The sequence below is a fragment of the Perna viridis genome, chromosome 4, assembly GCF_037379345.1.
Source record: "Perna viridis isolate PV_CMFRI_1.1 ecotype Kerala chromosome 4, ASM3737934v1, whole genome shotgun sequence".
Taxonomy (NCBI): domain Eukaryota; kingdom Metazoa; phylum Mollusca; class Bivalvia; order Mytilida; family Mytilidae; genus Perna; species Perna viridis.
Window position 1 is genome coordinate 18195450 of NC_142448.1, and position 16298 is coordinate 18211747.

The window sequence follows — 16298 nt, forward strand, 5'->3', positions numbered from 1 at the left end:
GCAGTAACTGAGATTAAAGGATCCAGCTAAACGATGTTCTTTCTTTTGGATAAGATCAGCTATAAAGTCAGCCTTATAAGAGTGTAGGAATAGGTCAGCAAGTAGAAGAGCGCAATTTGTTCCCATTGGAATACCGACCGTTTGTTGAAAAACGCGTCCACCAAACTGGACAAATATGTTGTCGATAAAAAAAATTCCAGCGGTTTGAAAACATCTTCTGTATATTTGGAAAAGATGATATGGAATTATTTTTACAAAGTATGATAAATCTCTACCAAGAACTTTATAATCATATCTACAAAGCTTCAAACAAAATTGTACTTGATTTTAAAGCGCATTGCCTTATTAAGGAATTGGGTGGGCATTGATTGTAACATCCACGGTAATGCCACATACAAACGTTCTACTGCGGACAAAGATGAAATCTAAAAACCCATAAGTCCTTCATGTTTTCTCTCGACATCGAAACAAAATGTGAGGACTTACCTTACTTGTATTGGACCCCCTAACTTCATAAGAATCCATACCAAAAGGCATATAGCTGGATCTTTATCTTGCTCCACGAAGATGTCATTTCCCTTTACAAAGAAATGGTCCGAAGTGAAGGATGAACAACAAACTAGTTGCAATACCAACTACTCTTGTAGTGGCTTTAGTCATGTGGATAATTGAAATTTCTAAAGATTTACTTCAAAACCTTAAATCCTGCTTTTCGGAGGTTAGTTCTCGCCAAACTTTTGACTTCTCAATTCTTAACTGGATAAATTTAAATGTCGTATGAAAGGACTTATTCGTTTATCTTTTGCTGTTTCGAAAAATTATGTTGTTCTTGGTTACAAATCCACATATTTTCTAAAACATTGCATGTGGGCAAAGTGTGCTACACAGAAAAGCAGGTTTGCGATATGCTTGATTTCCTCATTGATAACATATTTGTCACATTCGGAGAAGTAGGTATTCCAGTCGGCACTATTTGTGCTCCTCTCCTAGCCGATTTGTTTTTTATATTCATTCGAAACTGAATACCTTCAGAATTTCGTAAAGAATAAAAATAAAAAAGATGACAACAGTGATCATGTTAGCACTAAGATTTATGATGAAAAGATGACTTTGATTTTAATATCATCAATCTTTTTTAAATGTGCAGCAATATACATTCACCTCCTACATATAGTGTTTATATTTTAAATTGATTGGCAACGGTAGAGTAAGTACTAACTGCTCTGATTTCCTTAAACACTATAAATATCTGCGTAACAGATTCCTGAATCAGGAGTATGAGGAAATGCGTCTCAAAAGATCTCTTTTTAGACATCAGTCTTTGGTTGAAAAGTACTGTTTCTTTTAAAATGATTAGTAATGATTATTTTTTGTAAATTGTAAACTGATGTGACCGCTGATTTCCAATTATTACAATATCATGGAAATACTATTTAATAACCACTGGTATATTTACACCACCATGGAAGGTTTAGCGCGCTGGAAAACCTAGATTTAACCCACCATTTTGATTGAAATGCCTGTACCAAGTCAAGACAGCTGCTCCGGAGGTGTAATTTCTATTTTAACAGATTCATTTTGAACTTTACATGATTATGGATCAGGTTAGAGTTCGGTAATTTTGTTGTTACCTTTATTAATGGAAAATAATATTTTTTAAAACAAATTTAATAACAAATCCCCCTTATCTTTTTTGTACTTATTTAAACAAAACATAAGTCAGTATAGGATAAAAACTTCCCAGTTCTATACTTTGAAAAAAAATTATATATTAAACACAACCCAAATAATTGCCACTAGATGGCATTGCTCTTCTCAAGAACACAAAATACTCTTCTTCCTTTCCCTGTGGATTAACTGAAATTTTAGTAGCTGCTTCAGCATGCAAGTGCAGTGTACTAGCACTACTCTGTAATTGAGATGGAGATGTTATAGTACATATAGATGGTAGATTTATAATTCCAAGTGGTGAAATGCTATGTTTTAACGTTTGAATATCTGGATGCATCATATAAAGGTAACCAGGATGAGGGAAGAAATTTGGAGGAAACATCATCAGAGGGGAACTTCGTCGTTTTAAGATGTTTATGTCTAAGTACTGATGATTTTGAGTTGTTGCAAGACGTTTTCTTTTTCAAAACTACAGCATATTCAAGCTGTCTTCATCACTATTATCTTTGAGCGATTTTTTTCGGGGGGGGGGGGACAAAGTTCCCTTTTTTTATCACTGCATGTTCCTTTTGTATTTCCTTCTCATTGTCATTAATAATCTTAATTAATTCTTCCAGGTCATTACCATTGTCGAATTGGACGTTGGTATCTAAATGTTTCTTTAATATAAGTAAATCTTTCATTGTTCATTATCACGGCAGGATTATAAATAATATTTTTCAGCCTTATACTCATCGCAGGTTAAATGAATGGTTAATACCACTGTAGAAAATCGTGGCTTTATAATCCTGTTGTAAAGATTTTATTTCTCTTTATGCACTTCTGGTCTCGTCTTCTACCTTTCTTTTCTCCCGGTTAAAATCAGAGTGAATTCTTTTTTTAAATTGGCCACATCTAAAATAGTTAGTCCACGGAGAATTTGGACATGAAGTTTTCCCCATATTGCCTTCTGATTTAAGGCAAAGAACAATATGATAATCTTATTCCTTTGGTTCCTTCTGGTAAGGTTTATCTGATGGCTTCTTCAGATTGTTTAGAACTTTCTTCAAATTTTTCAAATTTTTCTTTTTTCCAAACTCCTTTTTATTTCCAGATTGTAATTTATTAAAAACTTTTAAAGCTGTGTTGATCGTTAGTATTGTCCCTATTCACAAGGCGTAATTGGTCGTTCAATTTCCTTATCACTCCTTGCATTTGTCTCTTTTCAGCAAGTGAGACATTTTGATGTTAAAAAAAACCGCTTACAGTGTCATAAAATCCAAGGGCTCTCAGTAAAAAAAAATAGCTATTTCTGTATTTTTTATGTTTTGATAAATATACATACCCAAATATATACTTATGTAATGAAGAATGACTTTATATCTTATTTTTTGAAAATCTAAATATTGTATGTGTAGAAGTTAATTTATATGCACCCTATCTAATCCCTTTTCAAGTTCATGTAGGACAATGTACATTTAACAGAAAAAGATATGGTTTCACCTTATTATTATTATCATTATTATTATTATTATTATTATCATTACATAAGCTTTTATATTGCGCTTTATATTTAACAACTATATAACATTAAGCGCTTTACATTACATATATAATTTCTGGTGAAATTGAATCAATCAAAAACGTAAAAATTGATAAAAAAAAAGGGTAAGAGAATAGGTTTGTAAGATATTTGAGGAGAGGACAATCTATTTCAACAGAAATAAAGGCCAAAATTATTGCATTATTATGTAATTGAAACTCGCTGAGTAAAATTGGAAAGAATGTTGGCGTTTGTAAGAAGAAAATTTGAAAAAAAACTATAGAAAACGAAAATCAATATGTCTGTAAAAGAAAAGAAGCTAATATAGCAAAAGTTTGTTATTGATAGCAATTCAGAAAACCGTCGATAACAGCAGAGGAGCAGAGAATAATCCTTATAAATGGTGGAAAAACTCAATATACTCCTGTCTGACAGTACGTTATCAAAGGTACTAAAGATCATGAACTTCACAAGAAAAAAGCTAACAGTGCGTCCACAAGAGGCTCTAACAAAAAGAAAACAGATGTTGTTTGACAATTGTGTAGAAGTAATTTCAAATACAAATCAAATGACTTTACATTGTTTTGATGAAGCAGGAGCTGTTCGAACAAATGGAAATAGAAAATATGGTCAAGCATTAATTAGCTGTAGGCAGTGGAACTACAATGATATGCATCAAATGCAACATTCACTATTAATTTATTAAATGGTCCTCTTGGAATCAAAGCACTTATTTTTGCTTCATGGACCCTCAACAGGTCAGCAATTAATTGCCTTCTATGTAAAAGCCGTGCTGCAAACAAATAGATATGGGCAACCAATACTAAAGAGAGCAGACATGGTAATCAAGGACAACTGTGGTTTTCACCATGGACGAATTACAGAGGGTCACCTTTGACAGATTTTACCAATTATTGGTGTTAGACTTCTCTTTCAACCTCCACACCATCCTCCATTGAACACTTGTGAAAGCTGTTTCAATATGATAAAGAGCTACTTGAAAAAAAAATGTAGAGGTTATTGTGAACAATTTCCAGAACTTTCCATTTGTGATGCAACAGCTGAGATGATTACTGTAAAAAAAACTTTTTTTTCCTTCTTTAAAGAGTAATCAAGGGAACCAAGGTTATAGCGGTAATCAAAAGAATGTAATCCAGGGACAAAGACCAGACATGGAAAACAGACATACACAACAAAGAACACAAAGTAACTAAAATCATACATACAAAGTAACAAAAGTAAATGAGCAACACGGACTCCACCAAAAACTGGGAGCATGGACCAGGTGCACCGGTAGGGTAAGCGTCCTCCGCTTTTCTAGAAACAACCGTCGAGTTGTTCATAAAGTCAAGTCCGGGGTAGACAAACGAGGGAAGGAAAACTATGACCCGTTGAATAAATCAGTTTTCATGGTGCTGATGGATACACCATAGCGATCCACGAGTTCATGATAACGACCATAAAACTTCTGTAGTGATGATGTCAATCTTGTAGCAACATAACCCTGTTCCAGAAGCCTATTTGTTAGAGCTCTAGCGCGATACAAAAAGTCTGCGTAGTTTCGGCAAGCTCTGGCATAACGTATGAGTTGTGATATGAACACTCCATACGCAGGAGCTGAAGGGATGTTGCCACAGATGAAAGGAAAGTTGACAATTCTGAATGAAAAGTCATCACGTTTGTCGTAAAGTTTGGTCAATAGTTTTCCTTTACCATCGATTTCTAAGTGTAGGTCAAGATATGAGGCCGACTTCACAGTGTCTGTAGTATCCTTTATCTCAAGTTCTTTGGGGTAGATGCGATGTATCAAATCTCCGAAATTAGGATTGTTTAAAGATAATACGTCATCTATATAGCGGAAACTGAGATTGAAGGATCTAGCCAAACGATATTCTTTCTTTCTGATCAGATCAGCTATAAAGTCAGCCTCATAAGAGTGAAGGAATAGGTCAGCAAGTAAATGAGCACAATTTGTTCCCATTGGAATGCCGACCGTTTGTTGAAAAACACGTCCACCACACTGGACAAATATGTTGTCAATTAAAAATTCCAGCATTTTGTAAACATCTTCCTCTGTATATTTGGAAGATGATTTGGAATTATTTCTTACAAAGTATGAGGAATCTCTACCAAGAACTGTATATTTGTATCTAGGTGTACCATCTATTTTGGAAAAACAACGATGTATAATGTTTTTAAGTCGGGATTTTAACTGAGTATGGGGAATAGAAGTATACAGTGTTGAAAAATCATAGGTTTTAATGCTATTATATTCAGATAATAGTCTTGAACTGATTGTCTCCAAAAGATCTTTCGAATTTTTCAGGATCCACATTGAATTAATACCACTACGGGAGTAACAAGTGTTGTGGTAGGACTGTAGACCCTCTTTGACAGTTGTGAGTATAGAAGTTAAAAGTTTTGAAAGAGGTTTGGTGGTACATTTTGCAGATCCAGCTATGAAACGTTGTTTGTATGGATTCTTGTGGAGTTTAGGAATCCAGTACATAGACGGTAAATCACAAGCATCGTCCTTGGTAGAGAGACCAAACGAGGATAGCACAGAATTATGGTTTTCCACAATCTCTTCTTTGGAGAGAGTGGTAGCAGTGTAGGTCTTATCACTGCTATTATTTTCTACGTCTACCTCTGATAATAAACATTGGATATAAAACGTTTTGCAGACAAAAACAATGTTGTTTTGGGCTTTGTCTGCTGGTACGACAACGTACTTGTCATGTATAGTAGACAACGTTTTTGCTACATCGGGGTCTTTGAAAACTGATATTATTTGAATGGAGAGGTTTTGCAAGAACAGTCAGGTGGTTTTGCCTTGAAGTCCTCAATCTCGAGGTTCTGCAATAGCCTTTTATAATTGAAAATTTTGGATGCGATGGGTGAAGTATAGGAATATGAAATAATTGGTATGGATTTGTCTTTGAAATATGGGGGAATTTTGTTGGTAACGTTTTTGTGATGGAGTATGTTAGCCAAATTAATTGCATCTATACCTTTGTTGACAAACGGTAGTGGAAGAAATGATCGTTTTTCTTCATCTTGACTTTTCACACAAACTGGTTTAAAGAGTCTGTGGAAACCAATATCCAATATGATGGCAACAAGTCTGTATAATGATGAGGTGGGGTCAGAAACAGGAGTGTCAAGACTTGTTTTGTAAAGGGAGTGTAGTAGAGTGAGAGGTATAGAATAAAGTTTGGTTCTAATGTGCTGAAGTCCAAGAGGTTTTTGTATGAAAGGAAGGAGACCATCTATGGAGACATCATGTAACTTAGGTGACGTATAGTGGCGATGGCCATGACTCCTTTCCCGTCTTGGATTTTTGTCAAATAAATTCATCACATTTATGTTATTGTTAAACAATGTGGTAATTTGGTTTTTAATTATTATGTTGAAATTGTCAGCATTTTGACATTATTGAATATCTTATAAGCGAACTTTTTGTTTGTTTGTTTGATTTTCGTGGTTTGTGTTATTTCTTTCATACTTTACCTGGAAAGGCAGTGATCAGAATTTCATGTTATAACAAAACATCAATGTTTTTTTCAATATTAAAAACTGTGAAATTTAGCATGAAATTTTATATGGAACAAAAGTTACCAGCATTTGGAATTATAGCAGCACATAAAAATATAAACTTGAATAATTTAAAACAAATTATCAAAGTATATCTTTGATTTTTATTTTCTTTTTGTATTAATATAAAGTAAGATCTTGGGTAGTTAAACTTTCGAGATGGTCCCAAATTGTTCACTTATCATTTAGTAAATACAACTCACTACTCAAATAATTGATTAATTGTCTATACTGGTACATTTTCACGTTTATATTTTGGGGCAATTTATGTACAGTGTCACTAGAAACAAAAGAAAATTGTAAGAATGAGATACTAGTATTTATAATCATCTTATAAACATTTCTTGAACAAAGTTTTTTTTTAAATGTTTTATATAAAGAAGGACCTTCTTAGAAGGGTTAGTGCATTTAAATTTCAAATTGAGCAGTTAATCATTTTGCAAAATTGTGATGAAGTCATCACTAATTTAAGGTCTAAAACTACTTCAGCCAGAGAGAATATCTTAACTAAGTATGTGCATCTATATAAAAAAATCAACCGACAGTTCAATTTAATAATTGAAACGAAACAAAAAAAAAAGACTTGGTTTATGGATATACAAATACAATGAACAGTATTGTCCAATCAGAAGTAAATCACAAGCTACCCAAACTCACTGGAATTGACAGGTGTTTCAACGGTGTCCAAAAGATCACACAGGTGTTCTGTGGTAGTTAAGTAGGACATATTGGTATTATGTTGGACAGATGTCTACCTAGAGAGCTATTTAAACTACTCATTAGCTATCTTAATTTGTTTTGATATTAGAACTGTTCTATTTCAACTAGTTGTAAGTTCATTCATTGAATTTCTTTTTTCAACAAGCTTTAAATTTTTTGTTCGGCAGTAACTTGTATAATCTGAATAGTAAGTTACGGTAAGTATTTTTTTTACTAAATATAGATAGAATGTTTCCAGTTCCTAAAAAGCTTTTTGTTTACTGAAAGCAAACTTGTTGGTTGCACAAACATCTTGAGTTCAATATGAAAGTTCTGATGAAATTCCAACTCTTGTTTCAGTTTCAGTTTGTTTCAGGATATTACACAGTGAAAGTACACTATGATGCATTTCAATAGCATTACTTAGATACTGACTTATTTTTTATTTGAAATTTTTATGAAGCTTTTTTTCATGCAACTTTCATAATTCAGTTAAAACACGGAGAACCAATGTATCGAACAAAGTATTGTTCAATTACAATTGGTAATATCACAGTTATTTTGGTAAATATAGATAGGATTTGCAAAAGTTACATCAGGGATAGATGTTGAGCGAAAACGGTGTCTTCCACCTATTCCCACTTTTTAAAAAACATTATTCCTCCTATTCCCACATACAAGTTTCTTTGATGTTTTGATTTGTTTTTATAGTAATTAAGCCCTACATAAATGACACCTTCTGTTTACCTGTGTTTACCTTTATTTTGCAATTTTTGTGCATATTGTATATTTATGAAAGAGAATGAGATTTAAACAAATGGAACATAAATTTAAGATTTTATTATAATATGTGATATGATATTTAACAAAATATAAATATTATCAGAAACTGAAAAAAAAACTAGACCAGAATCTAGACATTTTGATGTAATTAAATTACAGCTTTCTAATTGATTAAATAATTATGTATCCGCTAGTGTACAGCTTACTACCAGCCAAGAGCGAACTTGTATATACCAGATTTCTTACTCTACCCAAAGATTTATGTCAACAACATCAACTGCAACTTCAACCTACTACTATCTTTCTGGACTATGAGGTCGCCATACGCAACGCAGCATACTCCATCTTTCCTGGCATCAACGCAAAGGGCTGTTTTTTTTTCACTATACTCAGAGCATATGGCGAAAAGCTCAGGAAACAGGTCTACAAGTGGCTTACAAAGAAGACAACAACATCCACCAATTAGTACGTCGTGCAGCTGTGTTACCACTCATACCCACTGCTGAGGTCGAAGACGTATGGTTTAATGCCCTTACTGATATAGATGACGTTGAAACAAACGCCAACTACGTTCCCTTCACTGACTATGTAACAACTTACTGGGTAGAGCAGAACAGACACTTATGGAACCACTACACAACAGAAGGTCCAAGGACAACCAATCACTTAGAAGGATGGCATAGTAAACTTAAGAAACATGTTCAACATCCACACCCAAACATATTCAGACTCATAAAACAACTGAAACATGAGGAAGCCATCCATTACTTGACTATGATTCAATACGCAGCTGGTGGTAAAAGAGCAGTACAAAAGAGAAAGTATGTAGACATCAACAACAGGTTAGCAGCACTCAAAACCAGACATCGTAACCAGGAAGTCACAACTGTCCAGTTTGGTGATGCAGCTTTATACCTTCTGCACCTTGACTAAATTGATGAACTGTTAAATTGTTATGTGAAAACAAAATTATTGTGTATGTTTAATATATATGATCTAGTGCTTAATATAGTAGAGACTGGTTGAATGAATGTGTTAAAACTGATATTGTTACTTTCTTATGTCTTATGACTTATGTATATCAAAAACTACTGATTCATTAATATACATTATGTATTCATATATATAACTGTTTATTTATATTTCCTTAAATTAAAAAGTATAATATTCAAAATTTACTTGTTTCTTTTTTATTATATTTATGCAACAAAATGGAAATTCACTGACAAAATATATCATTTACCTGTCATTAATTACAAAATCAATTAACACCTAATCAAACATTGTTTTTACAGTATAATCCTTTATCTACACTATTTTCCACCTATTCCCACATGAAAATTTACCTTTTTATTACCTATTTTATAAAAAGTGGGAATAGGTGGAATGAACCGCGAAAACAAAGTTGTATATTTGTTTTTATTAAAACTAAAATAAAAACTTTTCAAGTAACTTTCTTCTTTTGATGTGAAAGATCACACAAGATAATTTAGTTATAGAACCACGTAACACCAGGGAAACAAATGTCTTTTCTCAAATTTTTAAGTACACAGTCAAGAAAGGAAGAGTCACGACAATGGTTAGTAAGTATATCTTGATAGGACTAATCCTACGTATATGTTGAATTTAACCTTTTCAACTGACCATTTTCAATCTTAATAAAGACTGCAAATTCGGTGTTACTTTGAAAATAAGAGAAATTCAATATTAAAAGTGCATCACACTTTCTAGCTTTCAAAATGACTGTGAGCAACATGAGTAACATGGGATATACAAAGATTGTGAAGAACTCAAGTCCAGATAATTACTATGCTAAAACTGAACAAACTATCATTATGACAGGGACTTCAAATTTATATAAGTAGTCCCTGATAATACTTACTCCGGTAAGCTTGTTCCAATTGTGACGTTTTGGTCCTTAGTTCCGTTTCTAGGTTTGTCACTGTCTGTGAAAATTTCTGTATGGTACTTTCCATGTTGGCAATCTTTGTAACGACATCCGGTCATTCAATAGAAGGCGTTTTTCAATTAAAGTATTTTCATCTATTGCACCTGACAAAACTAAACAAAACGTAATTAGAATTGGAACTTTCTTCTCCATTGTTCTTATCTTCTACCAATGTAAACGTATACATATATAAGATAGGACTTCTCAAGTCAAATCACTTACATGTATATCTGACTTGCCCATATTAAGTATCATAGTTCTTTTTGTGATCATTAACCACTGCTGTTGAGGTAAAAGTAAATAGTTTAAAAAGAAATTCGAAGGCCCCAGCAAATGAAATACTTTTGGCATGTTCACTTGTAAAGCTGAGGTATCCAAACAAGAATAAATTACGAATATCATGGAAACAAAGATGAATGTTGCTCAACTAAAGCAGTAAAAACATCGCCTTTATTCGTTATCAGGGAAAGTCATTCCATTTTTTTATTTTCATTTTTAAGATAAAAACTGGAATGATATCTAAAAAAAGCAATGATCCTTCATTTACAGCTACAGCTACAATACGAACTCATAGACAATTTTCAAATCACACATCAAATATTTTGCTACATAACTTTGGTGGCGTGCATCTGAAGGGGCTAAAGCAGTTCATTCTTTAGATGCCTGGCAACGCTGAGTGTCTAGATCTTATGGTTAAAAAAATTAATTCATAATGCCATATAATAAGTGACTGCTGCTGAACAAAGTTAGTCCTTTACTCGAAATATTACCTGATACACATACTATATTAAAACCCCGCCGTTACGACATAATGTCCGTCGTACAGTCAGTGTTACATTTCTCGAGAACTGTAGGCGTCAAGTTTTGAATATAGATTTTGTAGGGGTAAATAATATCGGGTTACTCAGGTATCGAGTCGTGCAAATTTTATACTTTTTAGAAAGAATACTTTATACATTTTAGCAAAAATATTCTAATTTCTGAAAGTACGTGATCATGTCTGGTTTTGACCTGTTTCAGCAGTGTCATAGCATAGACATCATATACACGTCTTGTCATAAAAAAAACATATTTTTTTTGACAATAGCATCACTATCATAGTTCTGTGTCATCAAGACCTTTACTTCATGCCTCCATAGGTCGTAGGCTATATCTCCTGCCTTCGTTTCGGTACCTGGGAACCATGCTATTTTGGGTGGATGATTCATCGTCATTTTGGTAACCTTATCTGCAGATGGTGCTGGTGGGGTTCTTTGTTGTAATGTAGGTGGTGGTTTCACATCAGCAGCAGCCTCTATAGTATCTCCAAACCGTCCTTGTGTCTTGAGAAAACCCATCATCCATTCTGTTAATTGTTCAGGTGTGTCGGCTTTCGGTTTTACTCCCATCTTAGCAAAAGTTTGTACCATCTTCAAAACATCAGGGTCAATATCCTCCTTCAGTGGTGTCTCATCGAGCTTCTTACCTCCAGTTGCCATGATGTATACCAAATATCAGTTTTCCACTGAAATAGCTGATTATGAATTCTAATAATTACAAAATACATTTACCAACTGTACAATATTAGTATGCAGCTCACAATCTTCTTCCTAAAATTGGGGTGGGGTAAGATATGTGAATCTTTTACGTTCACAATCTTAGTCAAATAAGGACTAAATATTTACCTGAATAGTGTACGCTTGACTCTTAATTGTGTACTAAGTCAAAGTCTAATAGTCAAAGTAACCTTGTCAATTCAAAGACTACGAAACTTTTTAATTACCTATCAGAGATGACTGACGGACAGACAGATCAAAGACTCTAAAATCAAAGATCGGATGTCAAGACAAGTACACAAGCTGTAAGGCACATGTAAGTATCAGGTAAGTATAAGGGTAGGTAGGTAATTGGACAAGGTATAAGGTATAATAGGGTGTGCATGTTAAAGCAGGTTAAATTTACCACAATTAAAGGACCATGCAACCTATGTTCAATCAATCTCACAACTATACTACAGTACTTCGCGTTTAGTTTTAATGCCTATTTAATCTAAAGTATAGTTTAAGTCAAAGTTTTAAGTACAAATCTTACAAACACTGAACACATAAGCACATTCAAAGCAAAAAGCAGCTTTTCGGGTAGTTATTAAGCATTAGGCAAAGCTTTGCAGAAGCACACATATACATTACTAGTGCATATCTATTACACATTAGCACAAGTCAAACAAAAATACATACATGAAAAAAAAATACAGACAGACATACACAAAGAACAAAAGACAAATACAAGTGTGACATATAAACACTCACATGCCAAATATAAATTGCGAATTAATACTCAATTTGTAATGCTTTGTTTATGTGTGTTGTTTGCAGAACTAGTAAAGTGTCACACTTAGTGCATGCATGTATGCTGTAAAATCTGTAGTTGGATTCCGAGTGACGAAGTACAAAAGTCCTGAAAATCTGAATTAAATTATTAAGTCAGAAATAATCAATCAAATACCAACGCCACTTCTTGAAAAAAAAATTAACTTTTACAACTGTTGTGTATGTATTTACTGTTTATCGTATGTACTTCCGGTTGACCATGACCTTGCCCCTGTGGACATGTGAAAGGGGGGGGGGCAGTCTCAACACGGTAAACTGCACTAAGATAATTTAAAGAGAAATATAAATAAATAATATAAATGACGGAACTTACATGTAATAGACTTGTAATAAATTACATGTATATACCCGACAAAATAATTATTGTGTTGTTCAAAATGCAAGAATTGTCTCAAATAACTGCTATTAAAATTAAATTTCGGATAAAATTTTCAGTGTAGACTCGGAAAATTTTCAATTAAATTGTATTATTTTCAGTATAAAGTTTAACAATGACCTAAGCCGGCATATAAACTACAGTTTGTTATATAAAAATACAAAATACAACTTACAAGTTCTTTGAAATCAAATAAAGTTGTGATCACATCCTGGAAAATATTCAAGTTGTTTATGTTTACAGCTGTACCGGAAGTAGTCGAAAAGTTCAAGGAGCACTCAACTTGCTCCGTACGGAATTCACCGGAAACACACGAACATGTTTATGACTTCAAATATGTAGATCGATCTGCTTATTGTTCAATTATTCAAATCCAAAAGTCTAGAAATACACAAACGTGGGCGCCATTCTGTAATCCTCTTAAAGTTGGGCGCAAAACATCAAGAGACAGGGTAGAGTTACATATTTTATTTCTAACAATGATACTGGATGTCTGGATATTACAAGAAAAAAAAAGCCCTGCAAAATAAATACAATCATAAGTACTCTAACTTACAAACTTTGCAGAAAATATCAATTTTTTATTAGACAAAATACAATTTATACATAAAACATCAATATTACCAAATATGAAAAATAAAGTACGCTTGTAGTTTTTACAAACTTCAACAATATAAACGCATGTAACATCGTAACACGCTATATCTTCTATATTATGCGGTAAGCAAACTAATTAACTATATACATACAAAAATAACTATACAATAAATTGACACTCTGCTTACCTTACATCAAGGTGTAAAGGCTGCAAAATCGTCTACAGTCTACATGCAAAACCTTAATCACAAACAGGTGAATCAGGGGATATCATAGGGAAAGGGGAAGGAAACAGAGAAATAGGCTGCAAGAAAATGGCGATTATTTCCTCTCGGAAAAGCTTTGGGTTCTTTAAAAATGCCCGATAAATATATAAAGTAACGCCGTGTTCTCGCTAACGAGATGTTCATTTCATTGGCTGTAAACTTAGCCGAAACATAACGAATATTGTAATTAGCCACGTGCATAACAGCTCTTTTTTAAGGTTAAACCTCTAGATTCGGCATCCTTTATATAATAATTTACAAATAATATTCAAACCGTAGACATTTATTTGAAAATTTAAACATACCAAGTACATATATCCAGGGGGTCATTTTTTTCTGTAAGTGGAAAAGGGGGTTCAGTTGTTTTATAACTTCAAAGAGGGGGTCATTTTTTTTGCACATGGATTTCAAGGGGGATCCAAATTTTTAGTTAAGCAGAGCATTAGACCAGTCAAATTAAAACATATTTTACCACCATTTAACATTTTATTTCATTGTCACATGCACGATCTCTGGTAAAATCAAGTTCACATATCAACATAACCATCAGGACCTAAAACATTTACAGTTATTAAATCAAATTGGTTCGACTTATCTGCTGACTATTCAATTTCCTTACCAATATCTTGAATCTCAAGAGCTGTGTCTGATTCTGCTTGATTTTGATAAGACTTTTCCAGAGTATCAAGTTTTGGAATTGAAGACTTGATTTTTTTTATTGTAAGAATTCTTTAACATCTCAACTGCTTTTGCTTCAAAGAGTAGTGAAGGGAACTACGGTTATAACGGTAATAAGAAGAATGTTATCCAGGGACAAAGGCCAGACATGGAAAACAGACGTACAAAGAACATGAAATTTTGTTAAAATCAAATATACAAATTAACAAAAGCGAATGAGCAACTATGACTCCACTATAAACTTGGAGCATGAACCAGGTGCGTCAGTAGGGTAAGCGGCCTCTGCTTTTCTAGATACACCCACCGAGTTGCTCATAAAAAGACAAGTCCGGGGTAGACGAAAGAGGAAAGGAAAACCATGACACGTTGAACAATTCAGTTTTCATGGCGCAGATGGATACACCATAGCGATCCACGATTTCAGGATGACGACCATAACATAAAACTTCTATAGGGATGACTTCAATCTTGTAGCAACACAACCCTGTTCCAGAAGTTTATTTGTTAGAATTCTAGCGCGATACAAAAACTCTGCGTAGTTTCGACAAGCTCTGGCATAATGTAGTAGTTGTTACATGTATATGAAAACTCCATACGCATGTTTAATAGAGGGGGTATCACATTTAAAAAAAATGTTTTTAAGGGGGATAAGAAAATATCATGGGGGGTCAAGAAAATTTTAAATGATTTCAAAATGACCAGTCCCCCCTCCCAGGTAAATAATGATACATTCCTATATCCATTTGAATCGTAAGGGGAAAAAGGGGGCTATATTGTCAAATTTTGTGTCCCGGATCTTTTTATGTAATATTCAAATCAGAACCTTTTTTTCGCCTATTGCATCTTTGTATTTATATAAAATCATATATCATTGTCCTGCCTTTCTATTTCAAATGTGATCCTAGCCCCGACCCCACTCATAAAAATCAACATGGTTACTCGGAGGCGTATTCTGGTGGGGGAGTGCGCCCCCTAAAATTTGCAAAGCATGGCTAGATTTAGGCGGTTTCAAGTTGAAACTTAAAATTTCTCGCTAATTTTACCACAAAAGATATCAACATTGCACCCACTCTATAATGTTTCAAAAATTTAACCTCAAAATTTGTGTCACCTCGATCCGCTCGGCAGAATTTTTACTGTGCGCCCCTATCTAAATCCTCGATCCGTCCCTGTTACTCCTACAACGTAAGAGGTTGGAATTCCGTTCCTCTATACCCTAGGATGGCACCAAGTCAGAAAATAGCTTGCCAGACAACCTTTAGCATTGCTGGAGTATAATATGGTTTGCTACCTAAGCATTGTATTGTTTTTTTTATATATATTTCTTTATTGCTTTTATGGAGAATATTAAAATAGTTTCAAAACAGGCAACTTGTTTCATGCTAGACGGTTAAAGCAAAATATGATGAAAGCTATTTACAGATTAGTGAACAGGGACGGCTCCAGACACTTTGAAAAGGAGGGGGTGCAAGCCAAAGTGATGGTGATGCTAACACATTATTTTCCATGTTTTGTCAATTTTACACATGAAAATGACTAATTTTCTGGTAAAAAGGAGGTGTGCCAACCCCCTCTGATCAATGAACAGGTATTACCAGCACAGTTGACTAATAATTATCATTCGATAAGATGTCCTATTAAACAGGTGCATCATGAGCTTATGGCATGATTATCTCTCTTTACTTGTGAACAAAAAAACAATCACAATTTACCAGTCTTGTAGTCTTGTAGAGTTTATACAAGGAAACCATGAATTCAGATCAATTCAATGTAAATTATAGGTGCAAGTACATGG

The 16298-nt window shown here is 33.7% G+C and overlaps 1 protein-coding gene and 2 pseudogenes across 2 annotated transcripts in view; 1 reads left to right on the forward strand and 2 right to left on the reverse strand.

Annotated features, from left to right (window-relative positions):
- LOC148619151 (phenazine biosynthesis-like domain-containing protein 1) overlaps window positions 1-10172 on the reverse strand; it is a 27726-nt gene extending 17554 nt beyond the window's left edge. The window contains exon 1 of the mRNA XM_088578749.1: window positions 10152-10172. The gene's annotated coding sequence lies outside the window, so the exon portion shown is untranslated. The remainder of the gene's footprint in view (window positions 1-10151) is intronic.
- Window positions 1-13888, reverse strand: part of LOC148619152 (uncharacterized) — a 20977-nt pseudogene extending 7089 nt beyond the window's left edge. Inside the window, exons 1-3 of the transcript XR_015921545.1 lie at window positions 13748-13888; window positions 13138-13481; window positions 10152-10330 (exon numbers count right to left, since the gene is read on the reverse strand). The product of XR_015921545.1 is annotated as an uncharacterized LOC148619152 (transcript). The remainder of the gene's footprint in view (window positions 1-10151; window positions 10331-13137; window positions 13482-13747) is intronic.
- LOC148619153 (uncharacterized) lies at window positions 8451-9266 on the forward strand (annotated as a pseudogene).
- Window positions 13889-16298: the final 2410 nt, after the last annotated feature.